Source organism: Hyperolius riggenbachi, chromosome 4 (assembly GCF_040937935.1).
Source record: "Hyperolius riggenbachi isolate aHypRig1 chromosome 4, aHypRig1.pri, whole genome shotgun sequence".
NCBI classification, from domain to species: Eukaryota; Metazoa; Chordata; class Amphibia; order Anura; family Hyperoliidae; genus Hyperolius; species Hyperolius riggenbachi.
This window is the reverse complement of record NC_090649.1, coordinates 271620939-271637281: the sequence shown is the minus strand read 5'-3', so window position 1 is coordinate 271637281 and position 16343 is coordinate 271620939. Positions and strand designations below refer to the sequence as shown.

Sequence of the window (16343 nt, the reverse complement as noted above, 5' to 3'; positions counted from 1 at the left end):
TCATGAAAGGATAAAATACATTTCCTATTGCAGTATATTTAGGAGGCTTACTAACATCTATATTGTGGGTGAGCTGCCTTGCCAGTTTCTGCTGTGAGTGTCACTTGGCACAAGCAGTTGTACTTCCTAGTGTCAGTTGCATGTCTGAGCTGTATGCTTAGTGCTGAAGCTATCTCTTTTTTAATATCCTGCTGATCGTTGGATTATTTATCTGTGCTTTGCAATTTTCCAGATACAGTAATCTTCAGCAGTATAACTTTAGATCATCTGCTGCATTATAATATTTGTAGATCCATTGTTTACAGGGCAATGTGTGCTTTTTTTCATTCAGTTTTACTAAATAAGCCTATTTTTTTATTTTTGGTAATTTCATTCCAAAATGATTGTCAGCAAGGGTAGTTATTATTGCATGTCTGTATCCCTGATCAGGTGGTCAGGGCTATGATAATGACAGAAGTTGGACTTGTGACTGCCTGGCTCAGATGGTAAAGATGGCAATTACATTTTGCTTTGCTTATTAATGAACCATTTGTTTGTAAATCAATTAGAATCACTCATCCTTGTGTAGAGCAACATACATGACTATTGATATACGTACAAAATACTAAAGCATTCACATAAATATAACCAATACTAACGCACGCACGCACGCACGCACGCACGCACACACACACACACACACACACACACACTATACAATGTGTGGAAAACATGTCATGTGTAATTTAATATGCAGCTGTATTGTATGTACATGTAGTATTTTGCTTTCAGTATTGGCTCACTACTCCCTTCCACAATGCAAAGTGTATTGTAGTTTTCCTTAAAGGACAATTGTAGTGAGCTGTATATGTCGGCTGCCATATTTATTTCCTTTAAAGAGACTCCGTAACAAAAATTGCATCCTGTTTTTTATCATCCTACATGTACCAAAAGCTATTCTAATGTGTTCTGGCTAACTGCAGCACTTTCTACTATGACAGTCTCTGTAATAAATCAATGTATCTTTCCCCTGTCAGACTTGTCGGCCTGTGTCTGGAAGGCTGCCAAGTTCTTCAGTGTTGTGGTTCTGCTATGAACTCACCCTTTCTGGCCCCTCTATGCACACTGCCTGTGTGTTATTTAGATAAGAGAGAAGAGAGAAGCTGCTCTAATCAGCTGGATAAATCGTCCTCTGAGCTGGCTGGGCTTTCACATACTGAGGAATTACAAACAAGGGCAAAGCTGTTTGCAGGAAAAAAAGAGCAGCCTGAAACTTCAGTGCATGGGGGAAAGAAACACACAAATGATCTCTTGAGATTCAAAAGGAATGCTGTATACAGCCTGCTTATGTATGGATGTATTTTCTATGTGTGGACATACTGTACATCAACCTACTTCCTGTTTTGGTGGCCATTTTGTTTGTTTACAAACAAACTTTTTAAAACTGTTTTTAACCACTTTTAATGCGGCGAGGAGCGGCGAAATTGTGACAGAGGGTAATAGGAGATGTCCCCTAACGCACTGATATGTTTACTTTTGAGCGATTTTAACAATACAGATTCTCTTTAAACAATATCAGTCGCCTGGCCATCCTGTTAATCTATTAGGCTTGAGTAGTGTCTGAATCACACCAGAAACAAGCATGCAGCTAATCTTCTCAGATCTGAAAATAATGTCAGAAACACCTGATCTGCTGCATGCTTGTTCAGGGGCTATGGCTAAAAGTATTAGAGGCAGAGGGTCAGCAGGACAGCCAGGCAACTGGTATTGCTTAAAAGGAAGTAGATATGGCAGCCTTCATATCACTCTCACTACAGTTGCCCTTTAAACCACTCAGAAAATGGACTTCTACTAATTGTTGCCTGTCTTAAAGTCCTGCATATGTCATATAGATTTGTATGTTTGTATAATTACAATCTTTACACTCTACACAGAATAGTTATCTATTTATAAATAAATTGATTGTATGTGTGTATTTTCACTATTTAAAATTGCTGCCATGATTACTATCCAAAGAGCCAGTTCTTCGTGAATATCCTTGGCTGTGTCACTTCTCTGTGTCTTTAAAATGCACATAATGTAAACTGAATATGCAAACTCACATCCAGTCTCCTAGCAACATAAATAGCGTAATGTCATCCCAATGGTGATGCACTTAAGAGAAGCATGTATGGAGCAAGTGGAATCTCAGTCAATGAGAGCCAGCAAAAGATTTTTTTTTCTTTTTTTTTATGATCCTGTGAAGTACACAATCTTCTACAGTTTTGTTTTTGTTTTGCTTTTTTTAAGCTCTGTACTGACGTTGTATTTTATGTCGTAACTGAGTACCACTTATTTATTGTATATTGTGTGACAGCTGGGTAGACATATTGGTAAATACAACATTTTGAACTATTGCTTGCAGCAAAATACTGGGTCCTCCAAGATAGCAGAGACCTAACTGTCCCTGACAAGGATGGAAGAAGCTTGACTAATTGGCAAAGGTGCACCCCAATTAGCCTTCTCAGTGCACTCACAAATTGCTAGCATCATTTCTATCATGTTAATATTTACTCTTTAGTAACTCTACTGTTTATCAAGGGGACACCTTGCATACAGTGTCTGCCTGGGAGCCTTTACAGTTCCTCTCCTCCAAACGAGCGGATGGGAGGACACGAGCTCTCTGCAGGCAGTGAGAGGTGGCTGATTAACCTGCCATCTAAAATAATAAAGAATCCTACCGTAATCACCAGGGCCCAAATGTCATCAGTCTCAATAACAGGTTTCCTGACTCCAGGGCAGGAAGATAATTGAAGCCTGTAATATATTTCATTATAAGAATGTACATTGCTTTAATTACATTTCACTTCCTGCTTCGTTTTAATATTTTAGATTTGCTGCAATGTTTGAAATAGTAACATCCTATACTAGTGAATGAAGTACTTCTAGGTACGCACATGAAATAAAGATGCCTGGAAAAAGGGGCACAGGGGCTCAGGGGCTTTCCACAATAAGAATATTGCTAAAATTAGTAATATTCTATTACTGGATTTCCATAGTAAATTATTGGTAATCTTTAAAGATATTTTACTATGGCTAAACCTAACCCTACTCTCACACAGAACTTCCCTCTAGTGATGCATCCCCCTGATGGTGCCTAACCCTAACCACCCCTGTTGACACCTAACCTAACCCCGACTTTGCATAGGAAGACGTGATGTCCGCTATTTTATCAGGCACCTCCACGCACCCACATTTCCTCCCATTGCCACAAATTGTGGATTTTATAATGGGAGTCTATGGCAGCATCCTTTTTTCCAAGGAGCCTGCGGCACCCTTGTTTCCTGTTCCGCTTCTGCATGCCTTCAGCCAGAAGTCTTCACCATTTTTAAATAGCTTCTAAATTGTTACAGTTAGGGAATCCTGTTGGGTACATTATGTTGCGCTGTATTCCAGTGCCTACAGATATAAGCAGAATGAGTGTGCAGCTCCATCCCTGTTCACCATAGAGGAGAGTGGAGGTTGTCCTTCCCATCAAAAAATGCTGTATAAAAACAACCATGGCCTCAATTCACTAAGCAGTTTAGACTAGTTTACTCATGGTTTTTAGTCTACTAATGGTTTGGTCTGTTGCATCAAAGGGGAATTCACTATTACCAAATGTTTTAGACCTGTTTTTAGATCTGGTCTAAACCATTTGGTAATTAGGTGGGTAAAGCAGGGGAAATGATCAAAAGATGCAATTCATAAACAAGTAGCTATGACTGACATCCTTCACCTTTGATGAGCTCTCCTCTGCATATAATTAAACTCCTGCATAATTAATTCAAAAGGTTCCATCCTCACATATAAAATACCTCACATAATTACTTTATCAACAAGAAATCAGCTGGTCTAATCTCAGTAAGAAAAAGTGGGCGTGGTTACTCCTTGTTTGCCTTTGTGAATTGTGTAATTACTGAATGTTAGACCAGGTCTAAAAACAGGTCTAAAACATTACACCAAACCATCAGTAGACTAGTCTAAACTGCTTGAATTGAGGCCCATGGCTGACCTTGTGGGTGCACACCAGAATCCAGCCAAAACATTTTACTAGTTTAAGATAAAATGGTAAAGGCTTAAATGTCTCCCAAGCTGTTACTGTTATCTATGTTACTGTTGGGGAACATACCTCTCACAAACCACCACCGCACTGATAATCATTCAGACAGAATTTGAGGAACAGTGACACAATGCTATGACACAGGGGTTGTTTTATTGTAGTCTTTGCTTCTTTTAAAGAGACGTACCCCACTTCCTGTCAGGAAACAGAAAACAATATACACTTAAAAGAGGTTCTAATCCTTCTCAATATCATCCAAAGTCAAAATAAACATTTCAGTTGGAGTTGGGCTTTAGGGCCTGTTCATACTGGTAGTTGAGCTGTGTGGTGCACACAGCTTGGCACTACTACCGGTCCCGGTGGAGTTCTAGCAGCACAGCGCCAATCAATACAAGGGAATAAGGATTCCCATAACAACTTCCCATAGTGAGAGCTTTTAACCCCAAGCTGTCCTGGACTGGCTGAGCATCAATGAGGACAGAGACTGTCATACATATCTAGAAGGCAGTACAAGCCAGAACTCTAATCCATGGTATGGGACATTAAAAAAAATAGGTAGTCCATGGCACAGGTGCCACTTTATGGTGTTGGCTGTGTTTTCGCATGGTCTTTCTTTTTTATAGTTTAAAGCCATTTTACGTAAATTTTGAACATGTTCCATTGGGGTTAGAACCCACCTACGCTTTGAGAAAGCCCCGTGGGTGGGGCGAAATGCATCAGCGGGAGAGCTTGGTCCTGAGTCCTGACAGAGTGAGTGCTCACTGAAGCCTGGAACACTAAGGCCCCGTTCACATTACAAACGCGGACAGCCATGCGTGCGGAATGCAACGCATGCGAACGCACGCCATCCGCGTTTGTACGCGTTGCGTGGCTGATCCCATCACTGAAAAGTGAATGGGACAGCCGCGCATTTTTGCAAAAAATGCATGCAGCATGCGTTCCCGGACCGCACAGGTCCGGAACACATGCAGTGTGAACATCAGACAGTGCACTCTATGCACTGTCTGATGTCGTGCGTGTTTGCCTCCCGCACACGTTTCCAAAACGCGTCTGGAAACGAGTGCAGTGTGAACGAGGCCTAAGCGGCAGCCCCGGTTTCCCCCAGACAGGATACAGCGGTGTACAAGAGTAGCGAGATGACGCACGAGCGTCGGGCAGGAGAAGCAGCCAGGTGCCCTGTGATGCTTTCTCGCATAAATCTTAAGAAGATGCACAAGCCGTGTTCGAGGGGAGGACCTTCAGACCACACACGTCAAGTGGTTAGGCAATGACATGCTACTGTTATGCTACTGATAATTACCGGGTAATAGATGAGAGCAAACCTTGTGTTTAATGGAGGAAGTGACCGATAGCCCGGAGTCATCTGACTAGTACCCCACTTAAGATTCCAACGGACACTGGATTGTTGCACAATCTATGATAGCGATGTAGGTTGCATATGAAGAGATCAGGTTACAAGTGCATTATAGGAGTCAAGATATTCAGCAAGGAGACTTTGCAGTAGTTTTGTATGGCCATACAGCAACAAGTGTGTGTGTGAAGGCCTTGCGGTGTGCGCTGGTGGTGGGCCCACACATATGTCAATTGGCGAGTGGTGCAGAGGCAAACGCAGGATTTTTAAGGGGGGGATTCCTGAAAGGTCCAGAAGCACTTATGTCCCCGAGTGCTTCCGAATATAGGTGGCTCCATACTGCCCATGCACAAAAGTGTGCTGGCGTATTATGGAGCTGCCTATCTTTGGAAGTACTCAAGGACATAAGTGTTTCTGAGGGCTTCTGGAAGCAGCAAATTTGAACAGGGGACAGCGCTGGAACAACTCCCCGAGAGAGGAACGGGAGATAGACTTAGTTTGGACAATTCAGTGGAATATGTCACATGTCACATAGCGCAAGCGATACCCATATGATGCAGGGATATATGCATCTGCGGAAGATGGCGGCGCTATATAAATACTAAATAATAATAATTTGCCTCGCCAGGATTGCACTTTTATTTAGCTTTCCTGTATGACAAGAAGACACAGCCAGCCAGCACTAGGGGAAGAGGGAAACAAAGGTGAATGAGGGAGGGCTGGTGCACACCAAGAGGGCTTCTGAGCATTTTTCAAATCAACATTGATTTGAAAAGCGCTTGGCTAATGTTACCCTATGTGGGTGTTCCCACAGCAGCGTTGTGATTTTTTCAAAATCGCAGGTATACCGCATGTAGCATTTTTTTGAGTGATTCATTCAGAAATCGCTCTGAAAATCGCACTCACTAATTGCTAGCGATTGCTATTGTGATTTTGGCGTGCACTAGCCCAGAGAGAAGAGGAGTGGAGAGAAATTGAGAATAGCCTGAGATGGAGCATTAACTGTATTGCAGTCCCACATCACACAGAGGCTACTTGCCTGTAATAGGACTCCTGTCCCTGCCAGTCTCTCACACAAGTCAGAAAGCAGCCCTCCTGGAGTCTAGGGACTGTCAAAAAATGTTCACCTTGTTTAACAAGATGCAGTCATTATAACAGAGGGGAGAGACAGATTTTTGCCCACGGACCCTCCAGGCAAGCTCTGCATCATGCTGTGTATATATACCAGCTTGCCTGCCCTTTAATTGCAGTTTTATCAGCTTGCCTAGTGTTTTGCATTGCCTTACAACAACAAACCTGAATACACCAGACACCAGCCCTAAATCACTGAATGAAAGGGGGCCTGGGGGGAGATTGCCCCCCCAGGTGGAGTGGAGAGACTGAGATAGAGCAGATAGTGTATCTGTATTGCAGTCCCACATCACACAGAGGCTATTTGCATGTACTGTGTCTCCTGTCCCTGCCAGCCAAATCCAAAAAAGCTTTATTGGCAGGACCAAATACATTTAGCATTGCCAAAGCAAAAACAAAACATTAACAACATGGTGGGGAGGATTGTGGGAATAGGGGAATGATATAGGTATACCATCCATAGGGGTGTGGAGAATGTAAGGGATGGTCAGCCTCTCACACAAGCTGCAGGCAGCCCTCCTGGAGTTTAGGGACTGTCAAAAACTTTTCAACCTGTGACATACCTTATGTAGCTGTCTACATGCAGTCTTTACAATAGGGAAAGAGCTGAGTTTTTCCCACAGACCCTGCAGGCAAGCCTCTGTATATTTACCAGCTTGTCTGCTTCAGCGATTTCAGGGATTTTTTTTAAAGGTACAGGAGTCTCAGGGGGGTGTTCCATACATCCAGAACCCCCGTCTGGATACGCCAGTGTGGTGGACTGACTCGATTGGCATAGGCGTGAGCCGAGCGATCGAAATTCGGTTATTACCCTCGCCTTGACAGTGGGGTAATATATATGCGCTCATTCTGGTCATGACCATGACTTTATGGTTTTAAAGGGGAAGGTTGAACTTTTGCAACTGCTGGGAATTTTTTGTATCCACTAATAAAACTATTTACATATGCACATGTAGAGACGGCAGTTGTCATTTGTTGTGCAGTTGTTGTTCAGGGTACTAAAGTCTCTTCTCCTTTTGAGTAGTGCATATTAAGCGTCGGCCATCCGATTAATTTTTGAATTTTATGTTCCATTGGGGCCTGATTTACAAAGGCATCACCAGTAATTACCTCAATCTTCCCAGTGGGAAACCGTAAGGCTGCATTTCCACTTGTGCGGTGCGAATCGCCGCAGTAAAAATTCGCATGCGGATGCGAATTTCGCATGCGGGTCTATGCGAATTTTCATGCGAATATGAAAATTCGCATGGATGGCGATGCATGCGAATTTAACCATGGTAGTGCTGGTGTGCTTTTTCATTGTTTCTATGCGAATTTTCATGCGAACTCGCCTGAAAATTCGCATACCCAAACCTCATGCGAATTTCCTATTAAATTACATTGTTTGCGATTCGCATGTCGGTATGCGATATGCGAATTCTGATGGCTCTGCCATGCGATTTTTTTCTGCACAGAAAAACGCAAAGGAATCCTGACAAGTGGAAACAGTCCCATTCACTTGTATTGCTATGCGAATTTGCATGCGAAAAATGCATGCGAATTCGCGATAGTGGAAATGGGCCCTAAGTGATCCAATACGTCAGGACTGGATTAAAACGTAATTGTTCCAAAATAATCTTCAAACAAATTTAGTTGAATATTAAAAGACAACCTGCATAAACGCATTACACAGTTTTTAAAAGTTCATCTGATTTATTGAAGGAAATAAGGCTCACCATTACCCATATCACAAATGTGAAAAAGTAATTGCTTCTTAAACGTAATTCTTGGTTGTGGCACCTTCGCTAGCAATACTTGCAGACATAAGTTTCCAGTAATAAGAGGTCAATGTTTGGCATTGCTATGAATTGAAAAGTTTTGGTCCATTCATCTCTGCAGAATTGCTTTAATTCAGTCTCACTGGAAGACTTTCGCGTATGAGCTGTCCATCTAAGGTATTTGCTTCAAAATCTCAATGAGCTTCAGTGAGGACTTTGAGTAGGACCCTCCACAACCCTAATTTTGTGGTTGTTCAGCTATTTAGAGATGTATTTGCTCCTGTGCTTCAGATTATTGTTATACTGTATAACCTATTTAAATGTCATGCTTCGGATCATGGACCGATCACAAAGCAATCTCATTTACTACATTCTGGAAGAGAGGCAACAAAGGCAGCAAAACATCCATATATCACCACACCACCAACACCATTAGTGATTCTGGACATGATTGTTATTGTAGCTGCATTAAAAACACCAAGTGGAAAGAGACCCACATATTTCATAAAGTTGTATTTATGACCCATCAGTCCACAGAACATTATCTCAAAAGTGTTGAAGGTAATCAAATTTTTTTTTCTCCCAAATGTTGGGTGAGCTTTTAAATTCCCCTAAGGAGTGAGTGCTGTCTTGAATACCATTTTTGGCCAATGTCGAAGGTGGCCACCAATGATACAATTTGCCCAATGATCGTTTATGATCAATTATTCGTATGAACAATCAGAAAGGAGTGTTTGGGACCACTAACAGACAAATATCTTCTAACCCAGTGATCAGCAAACTTGGCTCTCCAGCTGCTAAGAAACTACTAGTCCCACAATGCATTTGCCTTTATGAATCATGATTGTGGCTGTCAGACGCCTGCAATGCACTGTAGGACTTGTAGTTCCTTAACAGCTGAAGAGACAAGTTTGCAGATCACTGCCATTCAATCAGATTGACAGGATTGATCCAAAAATTGAATTGATTTCATGAATCTGATCGGATTGGGTAGGAGAATTTCATCTACGATCCCAAACAATAATTTCTGATTGTTCATACAAATAATCGTTCGTAAACAATCACTAGCTGAATTGTATTGTTAGTGGCCACCTTAATGATGGAATTGTAATTACTTAAACTGAGCTGTGTGTCCTGTATTGCTTTCCATGTTTGCCTAGTTTTTGCTATGACTTTTTAGTTGACTTGTGCTCTGGGTTTACTTTTCCCATAAAAAAAAACAGTTATGGGCAGATTAACCACTTTTATACATTTTTTCCATTTGAAGATAATAGCATTAAAAGTCTCAAGATTTTAGAAAATACTTTGTAACCTTTTCGTGACTGATACAGTCAGTAACTGTTTTTGTCAGGTCTTCCTCAGCATGGTGTTTTGCATGTTGAGACCTTTTAGATAACTATTTTTAGATCCTATTTAATCATAGTAAGCCTGGCAGCAATCAAGCTGGGGTGCACCTTGTCTGATTCTTATCTGATTTAATTGAAATTTCTATCCTTGGTTGAAGGAGTGATGTAAAATTACTTTTCACATGAGCAGTGCAGGTATTGCTAATTTTTTTGCGTCAATAACTCAATTCTGAAACTGTATGTTGTGTTCACATAGAGGGTCATATGCAATTCACTTTTTCATCTGAGTTTTCTCCTAGGAGATAATTTTTCATCTTCAAATTAAAATAACTTTCCAGCACTTTTCAACTAAAAAAGGACCAAAAAGTAAATTAAAAAGGACTATCAAAATAACTTTAAGCATTTTCTTGCTTTCTGATTGCTTAAAGTGAACCTCCGGACTAAAAATCGACTCAGTAGCACTGAAAAGGCTTGGTGTTTCTTTAACAGTTTCACAGCATCAGAACTTTGTTTCTCTTATACAAGCCTCATTTTTAGCTGCACAGAAGAAAACTGCCCGGGCTTTTTTCCCCTGATGCTGTGCAAAGCATGATGGGATTTCTGATGCTATTGTTCTCGTTCTGCTGTTTTGGTGCAATTTTTTTTTTTTTACATTTTGAATTTGACATTTGAAGCCTAGTGTGTGCAGCTGGGAGGGGTAATCAGGACACAGGACAGTTGGAACTGTGTCTCCTGCTCCTTGTCACCTCCTTTCAACCAAAAAGATGGCTGCCCCCATGACAAAGATGGCAGCCCCCATGAATCACAAACATTTGCCTGTTCTTTTAAAACAGGGTGGGTAAGAAATTATATTACCTATCTATTCTAATTAACATAACTAATGTAACTTAATGACAGTATGTTTGTTTAGGCTGAAGTTCCCCTTTAAAATGCATTTTATTAATACATTTAAAAATAACACCTAGGAGAAAACTTAAGAGAAAATGTGAATTGCATATGGGCCAGAATGTCTTCTGTTTAGAGATTACAAACAACTAAGACCCCTATTTATTTAACTTTTTTCCTAAGTTTTCCCGTAGGTAATATTTTCACACCTTGTGAATAAAATGCTTTATAAACCACCAGCAGGAGGGAGAAAACTCAGGAGGAAAAGTTAATTGCATATGGGCCTATGTGTGCTTAGAGACATCAGCCTGTCCCATGAGCTGTTACCAGAAAGTAATCAGCAAGAGTAAATCAGGGCTGTCAGCTGTGTCAGCTGTGTCTGAACTGTGCCGCAGCGTGCAGTTGTTCTGTGCTAATATGTAAACACTGAAGATTAACTCTTTCTGTGCTCCCAGGAATGTCCAGGAAGTAAACACTGCACGTTTATTGTGAGAGTTCTATAAGTTGTAACAAAGATTTTTTTCTTTTAAGGCTATTCTGCTGTTGCTTATCTTTTAGAGCAGAGAGAAAGTTTTGAGTTTAGGTTCACTTTAAGATAATTTTGATACTACTTTTTCGCCTATCTTGGTAAAAAGGGTGTACATTACAAAAAAAAGAAAAAATGTAATTGAACAAAGCCGTAATGTTACAAAAAAAATCAACAAGAGAGGAAATTATAAAGCAAACAAATACATTTTCACACCACTTTATGTATTGTAATCTTTTACCACCTACTGTAATAGACAGCTTTTTGAAAATCGTGTCTGAGAGGAGAATCTTAGGCGATTTCTAGAAACCATGCAGAATTGTCTCAGGCATTTTCAGAAGTTGTAATTTCTATCTAAAACTGTTCTAAAGCAGGAAGCGTTAAGTAGGATTCTCAGAATTATTGCAGTCTGTGAGAGAGGGTCATTAGATATAGACACGCTTGGGCAATGCCACCTGCTCGTACCCATGGATAAGAGTCGATTGAGCAAAGTGAAAAGTGAATATATTATGTATCACCTCGACCCCCTCTGCTCCAGGGATGCTATGGCTATTGCTATGCCCCTGAGTCAGAGCACTTCTTAGGGTAGGATGTACTTAATGATATCAATCAGTCCCAATACTCCTGCTTCATAAAAATAATCTCACACTATAGTTGCTGTGTGCGAAAGAGAACTTTAATTCAGTCATGTGGGAATAAAACACCACATACAGCACAAGTTGACAGTTCTTCCCCCAGTGTGACAGCTTTGCAAGAGTTATAGAAGTGATATCAACCACTTCTTATTTCTACATCAGATCAGTACTGGTTTTGCACTGTTCTACCAGTATGACATTTCTAGAAATTCATGCAAAACTTCTTCTTATTATTATTATTTTGTAAGTAGAGAATTTACTCTCAGAACACATGCAGATTACAATACTGATCAAATAGGTAAGAAATACAAAGAAAAAACTGTCATAATTGCTTTGATAAATCAGGCCCAGTGTATCCACAGTGGGGATCATCATCCTCTGTAATCTTTGGAAATCATAGCAATCATGCCCTTTGTTTGTCTTCATTGTTCATTAGCCACAAGCATAGACTTATCTTACATTTCCACAACTTCTCATCTGCTTCCCATCTCTTCCATTCCCTGCTCTGGCTTCCTGTCTACTTCGGAAATACAATCCAAACCATTATGCTTTGCATTCATGTCTGTATCTTTCAGCTTAAACACATATACATCTCAAACCACACCCTATTCTCCTTTCTTCCCAACTGTTGTCTTTTTCACCCATAAATGCCTCTGATGCATTCTGGGCAGCACGGTGGCGTAGTGGTTAGCGCTCTCGCCTTGCAGCGCTGGGTCCCTGGTTCGAATCCCAGCCAGGTCAACATCTGCAAGGAGTTTGTATGTTCTCCCCGTGTCTGCGTGGGTTTCCTTCCGGGCACTCCAGTTTCCTCCCACATCCCCAAAACATACAGATAAGTTAATTGGCTTCCCCCTAAATTGGCCCTAGACTACAATAAATAGACTACATGATACATACGACTATGGTAGGGATTAGATTGTGAGCTCCTCTGAGGGACAGTTAGTGACAAGACTATATTCTCTGTACAGCGCTGCGTAAGATGTCGGCGCTATATTAAATACTAAAAAAATAATAATAATAATAATAATGCATTGCTAAATGCTTCCCTTGGGCATACCCTGTTCAGTTGAATTAATTTTCCCGCTATATAAGCCTTTCGCCTAGCTTTAACATGTTCAAATGGTTCCTCTAAAGATACCAATTCCAAAAAATTGCCTAACCATCTTCCCTTAAACTTTACGATTTACTAACAACTAATGATGATCTGTACCACCAGACACAGCTATCTTGACTCCTGTAACCTGTGTTTCCAAGGTGCTTTGATTGTTAGCCTGATGGGACAGGGCCTGCCTCTTTCACTCCTGCCATGTTTGTGATTTTGTTGTGTTTGTAATGTGCACCCTTAACTTATTGTGCTTCGTTCCCAGCGCAATAACATTATAGTAATGCTAGTATTTTATCCTATTCTTTTTAATTGGATCATATATATTTTATTCTCGCTAATATTTTTTTAATTTATACAGCGTCAGTCTTCATTATTATATTCTTTGATATGCTTAACTACTGCTAAACTGCGTATTTGTAATTTAGTTCCTTGAAAAATATCTTTTTACTCTTAATAATAATATATTAGCAGTACTGGAATCTTGTGAAATTAACTAGTTTTGTGAGAAAAAAAGAAATGCGATTAAAGGCTGTACATTGTTCTTATGTCTATGAATGCCAGCAGAAATTCTTCAGAATTAGAAAGGCTAGATGATTACTGACTGTGGCTGCCCTGACCAGCCATCACCTTCAAGCAGCGTTTAGCATGTGCACAAGGCTTAAGGATATCTACCAAGAATCTAGCATGAGTACAGTGGTCACTAATCCCCCCCCCCCCCTCATGTCTTGGCGAGTGAACAGCTTGGTATAGCGCAGGATGAGGGCATTGTTCTCCTCCTCCTCCTCCCACTCCATGCCACTCCGTTGTGCACTCCAGTTCAGCCCTTTCTCCCTCTATAGCAACAGAACAAGTTGCTAGTCTGGATCCTATCAAAACGTCTGTACAGCATTGGGCCTCAAACTGTCACCTGAGTGATAGAGCCTTGATCCTATATGTGCAACAGATATTGAGTTTGTGTATTCATTGGAACCATCAATAATGCAGGAGTTTGAAAACCCACAGCTGTGGTTTAGAAATATAAGGCCCTTATTCAATTCACCTTTTCTCCTAAGTTGTCTCCTAGGAGATAATTCTTCACCTTCTGTTTAAAATAAGTTTTCAACACTCTTTAATTAAAAAGGTACCAAAAAGTAGGTAAAAAGTTCAGTCAAAATTATTTTGAGTATTTTATTGTTTGCTGGTGGCTTAAATGGCATTTTATTGAGCAGGTGTGAAAATATCACCTAGCAGAAAACTTAGGAGTAAAAGTGTATTGAATAAGGGCCAAAGTGACAGTAGCTGTGTCACATAAGCCTGTGAGATGACAGCTGTATCTCAGATGCCTGACCACAGTTGTGTGTCATGACTGTAGCCATGTTACAGAAACCTTTGCTGTGTGACAGGAACTTGAGTGATCATTAACATGTCAGAGATGCCTGATGGACCACAGTGATGTCATGGCTGCCTGAATGACCACTGTCACGTCACAGAAGCATGAATGGGAATTGGCACACAGCCTCATGGACACTTAAAATAATTATTTCTAAAAACAATCATTAGACATTGTTTAAAGTGGCAGTTTATTAATTATCACTGTATGGACATGGTTTCTGACTTCAAGCTGAGCAAAGTGCTCTCTTCAATGTAGAAAAGTAGGTAGGAAATGAGTGAGCAGTGCCCCACTGTATGAACCACCAAGTGGGTCTTCGCAAAGACAGAAGTCATCAGGCGATAGTGATCTGGCCTACTGGATTGCTAGAGGAAAGGCTCATCTGGTCACACTGTAGTTTTTCTACTGAACCAATCATGAATAGGTTGGGATTATAAAAATCTTAAAGGGAAGGTTCAGGGAAACCTGTAAAAAAATAAAAATCCCTATCCACTTACCTGGGGCTTCCTCCAGCCCGTGGCAGGCAGGAGGTGCCCTCGCCGCCGCTCCAGAGGCTTCCGGTCGTCTTCGGTGGCTGACCCGACCTGGCCAGGCCGGCTGCCAGGTCGGGCTCTTCTGCGCTCCAAGGACAGGCTCTTCTGCGTCCCACGCGGGCGTGCTGACGTCATCGGACGTCCTCCGGGCTGTACTGCGCATGCGCAGAACTACTGCGCCTGCGCAGTACAGCCCGGAGGACGTCCGATGACGTCAGCGCGCCCGCGTGGTTCGCAGAAGAGCCCGTCCTTGGAGCGCAGAAGAGCCCGACCTGGCAGCCGGCCTGGCCAGGTCGGGTCGGCCACCGAAGACGACTGGAAGCCTCTGGAGCGGCGGCGAGGGCACCTCCTGCCTGCCACGGGCTGGAGGAAGCCCCAGGTAAGTGGATAGGGATTTTTATTTTTTTACAGGTTTCCCTGAACCTTTCCTTTAAGTGAGTATTTAGCTTTGTGTCACTTATACTAGGAAAATATGTGTCCGTGTTGCTATAGCTACAAATGTCTGCGAGTGTGTAATAAATATTAACAGCTAAATTGAAGTAAAGTAACAGCAAATGCAGCTGGAGAGTTTGTACCTGCTGCAGATCTCTTGAGTATACAGAAATAAAATATGTAGGGGGAGCATGAACTATATAATAACAAGGTTCGCTGTGTCAGGAGTCTGAGGATTAAAGCATGCAATATTCAAAAGGCTAGGAGAAAGCTCTCCTTGTATACATAACACAGCAAAAATAAAAAATGACAAGCAACAGACTTGCATCAGGAATGAAGGACCAGATTCATTAAGCTGCACAGCTATAGCAGCGCAAGCTAAATTACATCAGAGCGAGCTAAATACAGGGGCTGCATGCTACACCGGGTAGTGCGCGTTCCTAAATTACCTCTGCCCATTGCTACTTTCTAGCTGCTTCCTGCCTGCATCGTGAGATGACCGCGTTACTTCACTAGTGCGGGCGCCACTACTTTAATTAAGGTAATAGCAGCTACGCTAGTGAATTATCGCGGTCGTGATAGTTCATATCTTGCCCTGCATGCAACGAGCGGCTGCAAAATAGTAACAGGTGGAGGTAATTTAGGAGCGCAAGCTGTGCAGCACTACAGCGCGTAGCATGCAGCCCTGTATTTAGCTTGCGCTGATGCCATTTAGCGTGCACTGCTATAGCAGCGCAGCTTAATGAATCAGTCCCGAAGTTTGCTAGAAATTGTGTTGCTTCTCAAAAACATTGACAACGACTTTCAACTGAGTGACTGGTGGTAGCAACTTAAATTTAATTTAGCAATGCTCGCTCACTACCAGTGGCGTAGCAATAGGGGATGCAGTGGTTGACCGAAGGACCCATTAGGGACCCTCCTTCATACATCTTATTAGCTTTTTATTGGTGCCATTCTGGTAAAGCGCACCTCTATATGTGCCCTGAATAGTGGTAACTTTAACTGTTTCCTTAATCTGCTTACACCTTTCTGACACTGAAACTGTCCTTGGTAGGTTTGTGGGCTTCATATCAATAGAGTGCTTTGGGCCCCATGTGAAATGCATACTGGGGCACCAAGCTCCTCAGCTATGCCCCAGCTTACTACCTAGTTTTTCCTAGTAACTAGTCAGACTATTAGCGTCTAGTAGCAGCATTCAGTGACAAGCCATGTA

General features: G+C 41.6%; 1 protein-coding gene across 4 annotated transcripts in view; it reads left to right on the top strand.

Moving 5' to 3' along the window:
- The window catches only part of SCML4 (Scm polycomb group protein like 4), a 214896-nt gene that overhangs the window by 61616 nt on the left and 136937 nt on the right, over positions 1–16343 (top strand). The window lies entirely within an intron of this gene.